This window comes from Schistocerca piceifrons, chromosome 5, assembly GCF_021461385.2.
Source record: "Schistocerca piceifrons isolate TAMUIC-IGC-003096 chromosome 5, iqSchPice1.1, whole genome shotgun sequence".
Lineage (NCBI taxonomy): Eukaryota > Metazoa > Arthropoda > Insecta > Orthoptera > Acrididae > Schistocerca > Schistocerca piceifrons.
The window spans coordinates 521,744,272-521,758,898 of NC_060142.1; the positions used below are offsets into that span (position 1 = coordinate 521,744,272).

At 44.3% G+C, this 14,627-nt stretch overlaps 1 protein-coding gene across 2 annotated transcripts in view; it reads left to right on the forward strand.

The window, feature by feature from the left end:
- Positions 1–14,627, forward strand: part of LOC124798305 (aromatic-L-amino-acid decarboxylase) — a 210,872-nt gene that overhangs the window by 194,194 nt on the left and 2,051 nt on the right. The window lies entirely within an intron of this gene.

Here is a 14,627-nt window from a genome sequence, read left to right on the forward strand (position 1 = left end):
TACATTGTAGCTAAATGATAAGGGATATTTCTTTCTATGTATTTGCAACACATTACACTTGTCTACATTGAGATTCAATTGCCATTCCCTACATCATGCGTCAATTCGTTGCAGATCCTCCTGTATTTCAGTATGATTTTCCCTTGTTACAACCTCTCGATATACTACAGCATCATCCGCAAAAAGCCTCGGTGAACTTCCAATGTTATCCACAAGGCCATTTATATATATTTTGAATAGCAACGGTCCTACGACACTCCCCTGCGGCACACCTGAAATCACTCTTACTTCGGAAGACTCCTCTCCATTGAGAATGACACTCTGCATTCTGTTATCTAGGAACTCTTCAATCCAATCACGGAATTGGTCTGATAGTCCATATACTCTTACTTTTTTCATTAAACAACTGTGGAGAACTGTATCAAATGCCTTGCGGAAGTCAAGAAACACAGCATATACCTGGGACCCATGTCTATGGCCCTCTGAGTCTCATGGATGAATAGCGTAAGCTGGGTTTCATACGATCGTCTTTTTTGAAACCAATGCTGATTCCTACAGAGTACATTTCTAGTCTCCAGAAAAGTCATTATACTCGAACATAATACGTGTTCCAAAATTCTACAACTGATCTTCGTTGGAGATATAGGTCTACAGTTCCGCACATCTGTTCGATGTCCCTTCTTGAAAATGGGGGTGACCTGTGCCCTTTTCCAATCTTTTGGAACGCTACACTCTTCTAGAGACCTAAGGTGCACTGCTACAAGAATGGGGGTAAGTTCCTTCATGTACTCTGTGTAAAATTGAACTGGTATTCCATCAGGTCCAGTGGCCTTTCCTCTTTTGAGCGATTTTAATTGATTTTCTATCCACCTGTCATCCATTTTGATATCTACAATTTTGACATCTGTGCAACAATCTAGAGAAGGAACTACAGTACAGTCTTCCTCTGTGAAACAGCTTTGGAAAAAGACATTTAGTGTTTTGGCCTTTAGTCTGTCATCCTCTGCCGGCCGCAGTGGTCTAGCGGTTCTAGGCGCGCAGTCTGGAACCGCGCGACTGCTACGGTCGCAGGTTAGAATCCTGCCTCGGGCATGGATGTGTGTGGTGTCCTTAGATTAGTTAGGTTTAAGTAGTTCTAAGTTCTAGGGGACTGATGACCTAAGATGTTAAGTCCCATAGTGCTCAGAACCATTTGAACCATTTTTTTGTCATCCTCTGTTTCAGTACCATTTGGGTCACAGAGTGTCTGGACATTTTGTTTTGATCCACCTACCGCTTTGAAATAAGACCAAATTTTCTTAGGATTTTCTGCCAAGTCAGTACATAGAACTTTACTTTCGAATTCATTGAATGCCTCTTGCATAGCCCTCCTCACACTACATTTTGCGTCATGTAATTGTTGCTTCTCTGCAAGGCTTTGGCTATGTTTATGTTTACGATCTTGCTTGGCACATACTCATCTAATGCATATTGTATGATGGTTTTGAACTTTGTCCACTGACCCTCAACACTATCTGTACTTGAGATAAAACTTTTGTGTTGAGCTGTCAAGTACTCTGAAATTTGCTTTTTGTCACTTTTGCTAAACAGAAAAATCTTCCTACCTTTTTTAATATTTCTATTTACGGCTGAAATCATTGATGCAGTAACTGCTTTATAATCGTTGATTCCCTCTTCTGCATTAACTGTTTCAAATAGTTTGGGTCTGTTAGTCACCGGAAGGTCTAATATGTTATTGCCACGAGTCGATTCTCTGTTCAACTGCTCATGGTAGTTTTAAGATAAAGCACTTAAAAAATTTCACTGGATTATTTGTCCCTGCCACCTGTTATAAACGTTTGAGTCTCCCAGTCTATATCTGGTAAATAAAAATCTCCACCCAGAACTATAACATGGTCAGGAAATCTACTTGAAATATTTCCTTCAGGTGCTCTGCCACAACAGCTGCTGAGCCAGGAGGCCTATAGAGACATCCAATTACCATGTTTGAGCCTGTTTTAACACTGACCTTCACCCAAATTATTTCACATTTCGGATCTCTGTCAGTTTCCTTCATTACTATTGCACTTTTTATCGCTATAAACACACCTCCCCCTTCACTGTCCAGCCTGTCTCAGCAGTAAACATTCCGATGTGAGTTTAGAATTTAATTACTGTTTACATCTGGTTTCAGCGAACTTTCCATCACTAGTACTATGTGGGCATTGTGACCGTTTATTAATGAGAGCAGTTCTGGGACCTTTCTATAGACACTGGTGCAGTTTATTATTCCCTGTTGCGTTTTGCCTAATGCTACCTTGTCGCGTCTCAGGAGGCATCTTGTCGGGCCTAGGGAGGGAATTCTATAACCTAAAAAACCCACATGTGCACTCCACACGTACTCCGCTACCCTTGTAGTCACTTCCAGCATGTAGTGCATGCGTGACCTATTCAGGGGACCCTACATTTCTCCACTCGATAGCGGAGGTCGAGAAATTTGCACCCCAGATCTCCGGAGAATCCCCAGGGATCGACAACTATTTTGTGGATACGTGTGTAGCGAGCACGGGACCCCGAGCTAGTGTGGCCCTCCTTCCTTTCCGGGCTGCATACCTTCCTTTTCCACATCCTTCCCCATCCCCCATCTTCCCCCCCTCTCACCACCGCCTCTTCCCTTCCCTTCCCTTTCTTCCCCTCTGGGAGTATGTATAGTGCCAACATACAGAGACAGATGCTTGAAACTGTAAAACAGTCTCTCTCCTTCGCTTTCTCTACTGGCAAGTCTTTGGCTTCCTTTGTCCTTCTCTTTTCCTTTGTCCTTCTCTTTTCCTTTGTCCTTCTCTTTTCCTTTGTCCTTCTCTTTTCCTTTGTCCTTCTCTTTTCCTTTGTCCTTCTCTTTTCCTTTGTCCTTCTCTTTTCCTTTGTCCTTCTCTTTTCCTTTGTCCTTCTCTTTTCCTTTGTCCTTCTCTTTTCCTTTCCTTTGTCCTTCTCTTTTCCTTTCCTTTGTCCTTCTCTTTTCCTTTCCTTTGTCCTTCTCTTTTCCTTTCCTTTGTCCTTCTCTTTTCCTTTCCTTTGTCCTTCTCTTTTCCTTTCCTTTGTCCTTCTCTTTTCCTTTCCTTTGTCCTTCTCTTTTCCTTTCCTTTGTCCTTCTCTTTTCCTTTCCTTTGTCCTTCTCTTTTCCTTTCCTTTGTCCTTCTCTTTTCCTTTCCTTTGTCCTTCTCTTTTCCTTTCCTTTGTCCTTCTCTTTTCCTTTCCTTTGTCCTTCTCTTTTCCTTTCCTTTGTCCTTCTCTTTTCCTTTCCTTTGTCCTTCTCTTTTCCTTTCCTTTGTCCTTCTCTTTTCCTTTCCTTTGTCCTTCTCTTTTCCTTTCCTTTGTCCTTCTCTTTTCCTTTCCTTTGTCCTTCTCTTTTCCTTTCCTTTGTCCTTCTCTTTTCCTTTCCTTTGTCCTTCTCTTTTCCTTTCCTTTGTCCTTCTCTTTTCCTTTCCTTTGTCCTTCTCTTTTCCTTTCCTTTGTCCTTCTCTTTTCCTTTCCTTTGTCCTTCTCTTTTCCTTTCCTTTGTCCTTCTCTTTTCCTTTCCTTTGTCCTTCTCTTTTCCTTTCCTTTGTCCTTCTCTTTTCCTTTCCTTTGTCCTTCTCTTTTCCTTTCCTTTGTCCTTCTCTTTTCCTTTCCTTTGTCCTTCTCTTTTCCTTTCCTTTGTCCTTCTCTTTTCCTTTCCTTTGTCCTTCTCTTTTCCTTTCCTTTGTCCTTCTCTTTTCCTTTCCTTTGTCCTTCTCTTTTCCTTACCTCTTCTCTTTACCATTTTCTCCGCTCCGGCGTTTGAGACCTTTCCCCTTTCCCCTTTCCCCTTTCCCCTTTCCCCTTTCTCTGTCTGAAGGCCGACCCACTCATTCCCACGCGTAGCCTGTGACGGGGTAACGCGTAATTCCCCGCCCCCAGTAGAAGACAGTTAGGACATGTACGTACCCCCTGGTACCGGCCAGGCCCAGGGAGGGGTGATTGCCCGAGCTGATACCTTCCAAAAGTGCAGATTGGTCCTTCCGTCTGTTTCTTGGGAGATGTGAAAAATCACCTAATGCAGGAATGCCCTCGGAGAGGGCCCCCACAAGAAAGGAGCGTGCCATCGGACAATTCTTACATTATTGCCACAGTTTCTTGTTGTTTCTCGGTCGGACGAAGGTCAACACTTCTCCTTTGCTTCAACACTGGGGACCCTACATTTTTCTCTGCCTCCATGACAAATTTCTCATTTGGACCTTTTGGTCGGTACTGTTCCACTAGCTTGGCACTTCGAATGGTTCGCTCTTGCTGATACGCACTCGAGTGACAAGTTTCCATGTGTCCTTAGATTGCAGCCCCAACTGCCACATATGTGCCCAAGGTGCTGGAAGTTTTCCCAAGCCAATTGGACACTTTTTTCATCTCTAGCTACATTCGATGACAGTCACTTACCTAGCGTCGACGATGAGGTCACTCATATTCCAGAAGTCATTTTTACAGCTGCGGAATGTTCAATACCTCGCACCTCTGATTTGCCCCGGTGCCCCCGCCCCCTCCCCCTCCCCCCAGTTCCTTGATGGAACGACACATGCTGCGACGCAATACATGAGCGGTGACATGCTCTTCGCGTTTTCTGGCAACATCCTACTTTGGCCAACTGTATCCGCTATAAGCAGTTCCATGCGCGATGCCGTCACATCATCCACGATAGCAAGAAGGCAAGCTGGGACTTCTGTACTAGCTCATTTAACACCTTCACTCCCTCCTCAGAAGTCTGGAATCAGATTCGACGGGTATCTGGTGCCCCTAGTTTCTCACCGGTCTCTGGGCTCACTGTCATGCATGATACATTAGTGGACCCCTTTGCAATTTCTAACTCATTGGGTCAACACTTTGCTGAGATTTTGAGCTCTTCAAATTACCCTCCAGCTTTTCTCCCAAAGAAACGTGCAGTGGAAGTGCAACCTCTTGCTTTCTCCTCTCAAAATCACGAAAGCTATAATACTGTTTTCACCATGCGGGAACTCAAACATGCACTCTCTTCTTCTCGCTCTTCCACCCCAGGACCGGATGGTATCAACATCCAAATGTTGCTGCATTTGTCATACCATAGTCTGCGTTACCTCCTTTGCCTTTATAATCAAATTTGGACTGACAGTACTTTTCCCAGAAGATGGCGGGAAGCTATCGTCGTTCCTGTTCCGAAACCTGGAAAGGACAAACATCTCCCCTCTAGCTATCGCCCCGTTTCTTTCACGAGTAGTGTATGTAAAGTTTTGGAGCATATGGTGAAATGCAATTTAGCCTGGTGGCTGGAGTCCCGAAGTCTTTTAACACCTGCCCAATGCAGTTTCCGAAAGCATCGTTCTGCTGTTGACCATCTTGTTGCTCTCTCCACTTATATCATGAACAATTTTCTCAGGAAACGCCAAACTGTAGCAATATTTTTTGATCTGGAGAGAGCATACAATACCTGTTGGAGGACAGGCATCCTCCACACACTGTTTTCTTGGGGCTTTCGAGGTCGGCTGCCCCTTTTTCTTCGTGAATTTATGGCAGAGCGCACATTTAAAGTGCGGGTGAACACAACTTTCTCCCGTACTTTCTCCCAAGATAATGGGGTACCCCAGGGTTCCGTGCTAAGTGTTGTACTGTTTGCCATTGCCATAAATCCAATTATGGATTGTCTCCTTCCTGATGTCTCAGGCTCCCTCTTTGTGGAAGATTTTGCAATCCACTACAGCTCTCAATGGACCAGCCTTCTTGAATGATGTCTTCAAGGATGTCTCGATCACCTCCACTCTTGGAGCATCGAAACCAGCTTCCGCTTTTCTCCCAGTAAGACCGTTTGTGTTAATTTTTGGCAGCGTACGGAGTTTCTTCTGCCTTCCTTACGTCTAGGCCCTGCCACCCTTCCGTTCATGGAATTCGCTAAATTCTTGGGTCTTATGTTTGGCAGAAAACTGTGCTGGTCCTCCCACATTTCCTATCTTTTGGCTCACTGTCTGTGATCCCTCAACACCCTCCGTGTCCTGAATGGTACCCTCTGGGGAGTGGACCAAGTGGTCCTTCTCCGCCTCTATTGCGCCTTAGTGCACTCAAAATTGGACTATGGAAGCATAGTTTTCCCCCCTGCTTGGCCATCTATTCTTCGGCGTCTTGACTCTGTCCACCACCGTGGATTACGTTTAGCGTCTGGAGCTTTTTACACCAGCCATGTGGAAAGCCTTTATGCTGAGACTGCTGAACCTCCGCTGTCCAATTGGAGAGCTGTCCTCCTGAGTCATTATGCTAGCCATCTGTCTTCCATGCCTGCTAATCTGGCCTATGACATTTTTTTCGATGCCTCCTTGGATTTAGGGTATGCTGGCCGCACCCCCTTCCCCCCCCCCCCCCCCCCCCCCCCCCCCCACTACCACTGGAAGTCCGCTTCCGTCAACTGCTACATTCTATTTTCCTTCCATTTTCCTAAGGCTTTTTTGACAACTTGGGGTACAGCACTGCCTTGGCTCTGGCCCTGGACCTGCCTGCCCCATGACCTTTGTCAGTTTCCCAAGGATGGTACCTCTTCTCTTGTTTATTGTCAGGCATTTGCTGCTCTATGTGCACAAATGAAGAATGCCACATTTATTGACACTGATGGCTCCAAAACATCATTTGGTGTTGGGAGTGCCTATATAGTTGGTGACACCCCAAATTGATTTTGTCTTCCCGACCAGTGTTTGGTTTTTACTGCGGAGCTGTACACTGTTCTCCAGGCTGTCCAATACATCCAGCGCCATCAGCAGATACAATATATTATGTTCTCAGATTCACTCAGCTCTCTCCTCAGTCTCCAAGCTCTCTACCCTGTCCACCCTCTGGTCCACAGGATTCAGGACTGCCTCCACTTGCTCCACTTGGGGGACGTCTCTGTGGCATTCCTCTGGATCCCAGGACATGTTGGTATCTGTGGAAATGAGGCGGCCGATACAGCGGCCAAGGCTGCAGTCTCTCTTCTTCAGCCTGCTATTTGCGTGATTCCCTTCGCCGATCTACGTAGTGTTTTATGTCATCGTGTTGCTCTTTTATGGCATGCACATTGGTCAGCACTTCCCAATAACAAATTGTGTGACTTGAAAGCTCTTCCCTGTGCTTGGACCTCTTCCTCCCGACCTCGTTGTCGGGAGGAGGTAATTTTAACTAGACTCCGGATAGGGCACTGTCTTTTTAGCCATCGACATATTTTAAGTGCCTATCCTCCCCCACTCTGTCCCCACTGCTCTCAACTGTGGATGGTGAGACAAATTTTACTCTGTTATGTGCCCGTCTACAGCTGTCGCCTGATATATCTTCCATTTTAGCAAATGAAACGCACTCAGCCGCGAGTTTATTAGTGCGAGTGAGATGACGTCAGTCATTTGAAGCTCTTTTTGGGGACAAACAACACCCCTTCTATAGGGTTTTTTTAAGCTTTCCTTGTGTTTTTGGTTTCCCCACTTTTTTGAGTTTTGCTCTCATTGCTGCTGGTTTCCAGTTTCGTTTTCTTAGCTTTTCCTAAGTCAGAGACCAGCCGCTAATGACTGTAGCAGTTTTGCGCCCTAAAACCATAACCAAAAAAAAAAGTCTGGCAGGACCTCCTCCATATCTTGGGTGAGACCCCTGGCAAGCAGACAGTGAACACTGGCCTTCTTTCCCGACCTTTCCGCTATTTCCCTAAGCGGCTCCATAACCCACCTAACATTGGAGCTCCCAATCACTAATAAACCCCTCCCCCCACGTGCCTGCTCGGACCTTGCTGAAGGAGTGGCCACATGTCCACTCACAGGCAGAGCAGGCATTGCCACACAGCCAGCCTCCACATTGTTTCTCCACCTCGTGTGATGCAAACGCTGCTGAACCCACCAGTCCCCTTGGGGAGAGTGTGGACCAACCACGCCTGGTACCCACAAAGATGTCTAGACAGCAGGGACCATGGGTGAAGCATGTACCACCTGGGTGTACCATGCGACACACCAGACTTCCCACTGCTGCTACACTCTGAGGCAGCAGCCTGAAGATGGCTGGCTGCGGCCATCAACACGTTCATAGCTGTTCGCGAACAGTGGCCAGCTCCTCCTGCATCCATACACAGAAGTCACACATCTTATCCATCGTAAGAAATCAACAATTTACTGTAGAGAGTTTTGATATCCACTATGCAATTACAACTGAGGTTTATGGTTTATCAGTGATGTAAAATGAATTCAGGCTTGTTTTTCCATTATACAGAAACCACAATGATGTCAGACTTAATCTAAGTCACTGCTGGTAATAACCTGATAATATGCACCATTGCCCCCTCACAGGAGATGTTCTGCTCTTTTTGCTAGAAACTAAAACAACTGTTATGGATTAGTTACTTATCTGATTAGATTTTGAGGTGTGATTTACTTGTCAATTGATGAAAATTTCTGTATCATTCTGTAAGACAACAACATGGGCACAATGAACCAAAGCTAATTCTTCTTCCACATACAACAGTTAAGAATATCGACATGGACATGGGAACAATCCAGGTTCTGATACAAGCATTTGCTGACAATAAATATGAACACAATACAAAAGCAAGTGCCGGCTAAACTGCACTTACAAAGTGGGGGACTCTAGTAGATGACATGGTGGATGCTGTGCCATGGCCAACTGTAGGTAGGCTCTGGTGGCTGGCCTGTGCAGATGTCGTTGGTAGAATATCTTAAAGGTAGCACGCTGATGGCCTGGTGCCCCAGAATGTATCAAAGTACTATGCACAGGGTATAGCAACCCTCTCCCCCCTTCACCCCCTTTGGGGAAACGGCACTCCACTGATTCAGGTATCGAGGTGACTGTTGAAACATCCATGGCCTCTGCAGTAGATGCCACAGATAGTGGTGGCTGCGGCAAGAGATTCTGGGCCAGAGCCCATGAGTAGGGGCAGAAGTTGTGTTGCCATGGACACATGTGACGACCATTCCCCCATGAAGTACCATAAAAGACGACAGGTGACAGGGTTCTGGTAGCATCTCGACATGATGGAACTGCACAAATGGTGAAGGTACCAAACACTGGGTCAGGGACATCAGTGTTAAAGGACCCGAAGGTGCTGGCCCAGTCAGTGGCAGAATTGCAGATGGCAGCGAAGCATCGCAGGAAGACCCATTAGCATGCATTGTGGGTCTGGACCCCAGTCTAGAGGCAGGAGATGTGACTTCCTCAAGGAGGGTGGGTCTGCCTCCACAGCAGGGATGCTCCAGAGGCTGGGACTGGTGCTAAGGGAGGAGGCGGAGTCGGCGGCAGTAACAGACCTGTGGCCCTCACCATGGAGCGAGGGCACAGCTACTCATGGTGGCACATTGGCGGTCCATCACTGGTGCCCACCATACAGAAGTGGCAGCCTTGGCAGCTGTAGACCCTAGCTGGAATCCAGTTTGGTCAGTTGCCGGACCTCTGAGCCCAGACCATGGAAGCCAGCCAGGTGTGAACCATGTTGAGGACTCCACCAACCAGTGTTCATGGGGTGAGAAGGGCAGATACAGGAGTGAGTGTGCCTGGTGACCATAGAGCACTTTGTCTGGATTTTGAATCCTCTCCTCCCTCCCCCCAATGGCATGAACATGTAAGAACTTGTTAAGTGCCAAGGTGTCATCAGTGGAGGGGTCTGCAATGCATTTCTTTGTTTGAACCTTGAAGTTGTGGGCAAGACGTTCTGTATCACAATTAGATTGGGGGGGGGGGGGGGGAGAGAGAGAGAGAGAGAGAGAGAGAGAGAGAGAGAGAGAGAGAGAGAGAGAGAGAGAGAGAGAGAAAGTAGGGGTAGTCACATGATGAATGCCTAGTTGGGTGCAGGGCCCGAGACACCACAAACTGTGAATTATTATCCATCACATGCATATAATGCATTTTGGAGAGGCCCAGAATCAGTCACGGCTGATGTCTGAGTACTGCAGATAGTGTATGGAAATGTAGAGAAAGCATCAATAACCAATATCAGGAAGAATTTAGGAAGGGTTCCATGATGTGCAAGAATGCCCCCAAGTTCACACTGAGCTAAACTAGGTGATGGCCAGGATGGAAAGTAGCGAAAAAAGGAGCAGATGTAATGTATATTTCAAAAAACGTGAATGCTCACTGGCAGGCCATCATCCACTGAAAAGGAAAATTGTCAAGCAACTCTTGATGGATATAGGCCAACATAGCTGCACTTGAAATAAATTTGTGATAGTAAGCTATTGTACCTAAAATACTCAAAGTTCTTTGAAATTTGTAGGGTGTGGCAGAGCTGTGACCGCAGCAAAGTGACGGCGTAAAGGCTTAACACCATCCCAAGCCAAGCTGAACCCAAAATATATAATGGATGGCTGAGGAAAGTGACTTGGACAATTTGCATGTCAACCCTGTGTTATGTAAGACCATAAACAACTCGCATAGGCACTGTAAATTAAATGCTCTTCCATGAAGTTACTTGTCATGATGATGTCTTTGAAATAGTTGCTGCATCTGGAAATGGACAGCATCAATTGTTCCACAAATTGCTGAGGCACTGTTAACTGAAACTTTAAAGTCAATGCAGAGGTGAAGCTGACCAGTCAGCTTTTTAACAATCACAAGGGGGTTGGTTCACACACTCAATGTAATAGATCACATGATCAGCAAACAATGACTACCTGTCCAATTGTGATTTCACTTGATCACACAAAGCCACTGCAGTAGGGCGAACTTGGAGAAAAGGAAGGCCACATTGTACTTCCTCAGGATAATGCAGGCCACAAAATTAGTGGCACAGCCTAACCCATCTGAGAAAAGAGATGAGAACTCAAAACAACTGCTGGTTAGGGGCCTGGCTGGAAATGAGGTACACCATACCCAAAATGGAAAAACCAAAAGCATTGAAAGCACCCAGACCAAATTTGTGCTGCCAGCATCATCCCTTACCAAAAAAGTCAAGGAATGAACCACAAAAATATATATATAGCAGGAGCCATAAATTGCCCCAAAATTGGAATACTCTGCTTGTTTTAACTCAAACGTTAGGTAACCAGAGACAATACTAGAGATCCTAAATCCACAGAAGTTTGAGAGTTCAGTAAAATCACACCTGCACCCAGATCCGCTTGTGGTCTGAGTACTTTGTCCATGATTCACACTTCGATAAACAGTTGCTTATGATTCATAAGCACTGGACCTACACATCTGACATCACTGTAGATGTCCACAGATGGGAATGGGGAGGGAGGGGGCTGGGAACAACACATAGCACACAAATCCTGCATGTCCTTTTTTCCTAAAGTTGCTGCAAGTCACCTGTGTCTTAGGGCATGTGGCCCTGTCGTGTTGCAAAAAAAAAAGACATTATGTGCAAGTTGGGAGCACGAAGCACTGCTGCTTTTGCTGTTTGATCATTGGGTCATCACTGTCCAGTGTAGTGCCGGGGCCGCATTTGTACGGCTGCTGTGCTGTCACCCCCCCCCCCCCCCCCTCCCCTCTTTCCACGCCCCTTCCTCCTTCTACAAGAACTGACGGACACCCAATGACCAGGAACAGGAGCCACTGGGGTGATTCCACACAAAGCCTCAATCTGATTACCAGCAGTGCAAGATACATCAAAAGATTGAGCAGTATTTAACACTTCAGTCAAAGATGGGTTCTCCCTCTTTAGTACATGTTGATGCATCTCCTTCTCAGGAACCAACTGAATGGTGGCATTATGGACCATAGAATCAGGATGGTAGTCATAATGAGCATTGGTAACACAGACATTTGCAACTGAGGCCATGTAGTTTGGCTACCTAAGCTCAATAGGACCTGTGGGGCTGTTTGACAATGATAAAACTCTTCAGACACTGCAAAGACATGCACGCGTTTACAGTGATAGTTTATCAACCTACACATTTTGTCGAATGAAAGTGACAGATTCTGGGAGCAGGGATAACTGGCACAACAGCTCATAGATCTAAGGAGAACTCCAAGAAAGGAACAAAGCCTTATTCATGTTTGCACTGTGACATCAGAAACAAGAAAGTGTTGCTGAAGCTGCTGCTTCAAGCTTCTTGTCTTCAGCTGCAGTGTCTTAAGGCAGGAAGGGTGGCAGGTGGAAGCCTGCATAGTGAATGTAGCTGTCAAGTTTGTGATAAAACTATAAGAACCTGCTACTGCTTGAAGAGAGATTGGTGCACTGCTTTCAGGAACACAACCACTGAAGGAACATCCGTATTGCCTGAGTGTGCAAAAATGAATCCCATTCTTGTTTCCAGTTGTAATGTGACAATGTTCCCTGCTTTCTTTAATTCTTCATTTGTTTGTCCTCAGTATCATGTACTGGCTAATGAAATAGGGGGTGGAAGTGCAACTAGTGTCTACCGTAAATGATGTAGCAGACAGATGCACAGTTGTGGTTCGTTCTTTTACTTTCACAGTTCACAACCCCCCAATATTACACAGTTACATGGCCAGTGCACTATTGTTTAACTTTTGATAAGCCTCATTAAAGGTTGCAGGCGCACATCCGCATACTGCTACAATAATTTACTGTTGAATATCTACGAGCAGTAAAACATAACCAAAAAGTTCACAGTTCTTGAAGAATAGAAAGTTACATATGGGGCAGACACTGTCATTGTTTTTACACATGGCCTCATTGTGTTACACTTATTTCACAGCTAAGTTGATGCATTGTTGTTGTTGTTGTTGTTTTAACCAACATAGGTTTCTCGTCTGAAACTCGCCTGTTGACTGACTGTCTCAGGACTAAAAATTGGGGCCTTATATATACTAACAATAATAGGTACTGAAACTACACAGTGCTCAAAGTTAAATTTACAGAAATTACAATTAAAATCTAACTCATTAAATTAACTGAACACCTAGAAAATTTCCTTCTTTTTAACAGTTTCTCCAAATATGAGGACTAAGCCAAATTATTTGTTTAAATCATGAAATTAACATATATAGTTATGCAAACAATACTTTTGACAAAATGGTTAATTACTGTGGAATTAGTTAAGGGCTGGCTTCACTAAAATGTTTTCGAATAGAGCCAAATAGATCCTTTAAGAATACAGTTAGTTGTTCCTCCAAATGTTTATAATTAGTACAGAATTTATACATCAACAATAGAATTTAAGGGCCGGCCGCGGTGGTCTAGCGGTTCTAGATGCGCAGTCCGGAACCGCGCGACTGCTACGGTCGCAGGTTCGAATCCTGCCTCGGGCATGGATGTGTGTGATGTCCTTAGGTTAGTTAGGTTTAAGTAGTTCTAAGTTCTAGGGGACTAATGACCTCAGTAGTTAAGTCCCATAGTGCTCAGAGCCATTTGAATAGAATTTAAGCTATGAAACAGTTACTGATTTCACCCTATAACACTAGCTAGTCATTATCAAAATAAATTTGAAAATCAATTACATACATAAAATTAAGCATGAAATTTGATCTAGTGTTATATTCTGAAAAACTGAGAGCCAGTCTTTTTCATGTATGAAAATGCAGATTATGCTCAAATATGTTAATGATAATTAGTTAAAAGTAAAAAAAAAAGAATTCTAAGGAGGCAGGTGGCAAAACAAGAAGGAAAGTAAAAATATCCCAGCTTGCTTTGTCACAATATCATACTGTAAGAGAGAAACAACAGCATGGCCACAATGAACCAAAGTTTATTCTTCTTCCACTTACAAGCAAACAACAGTTGAGAACATAGACACAAACATAGAAACAATCCAGGTACTTAATACAAGCAGTTGCTGAAAATGAGTACAAACACAATATAAGAGCAAGTGCCAGCTGCAATGCACTTATGAAGAGGGCTCCAGTAAATGGATACCGTGCCATGTGTACAAGTCATGTGGCCCACTGCAAATGGCCTCTAGTGACCAACCCACTCAGATGCTGCTGGTAGAATATTCAAAGTGTAGTGTGCCAGTGGCCTGGTGCCATGGTGTGTGTCTAAGTATTACATTCAGAGTTACAGCAATGTGTAAATTTTGCAAGTTAATTGAGCTAGTACTGTGTTCATCTCTGATGGTAAAGTTTTTAATTTCATTTAAGGAGTTTTTTGATGGGTTGTCTGACTTAACTATCTTTTGTTAAAATATTTTGAATTCCTAATCCAATTACATAATGGAATATCCAGGATGGAATGTAACAATATTATGAAAAGGAAAGTTGCCAGCCACCATAAAGTGGAGGTGCTGAGTCATGGATAGGCACAACAAAAGATTGTCACTTGTTTTGTTGTGCCTATCTGTGACTCAGCATCTCTGCTATGTGGTGAGTGGCTACTTTCCTTTTCGTAATATTGTGACCACCTTCCATAATAATTTAAGGTAAAAAGAAGTACGTTACTGAATTCGGGGCAAATGGAGAAAAAAACTATCAGACTAGATTTGATAAATGCTGAGTTTGTGTGGATTCACAATTTTTAAGGTTTTCACATGCATATAAAAAATATATTAGCATATAGTAATACACTTTGTATTCAGTGACTGCAGATCTTTTTAACCAAAATATTCTCAAGCAGAATCTTGTGAAACATTGCCATCAGGCACAAAGATTGCACTCAGTTTATTTACAGATGCAGTGAACATCCTCTTCAATCATACTCTGGAATTGAAGCAAATTTTATTAAATAGTGATCATTACCAGCTGTTCCAACAGACTTGCCT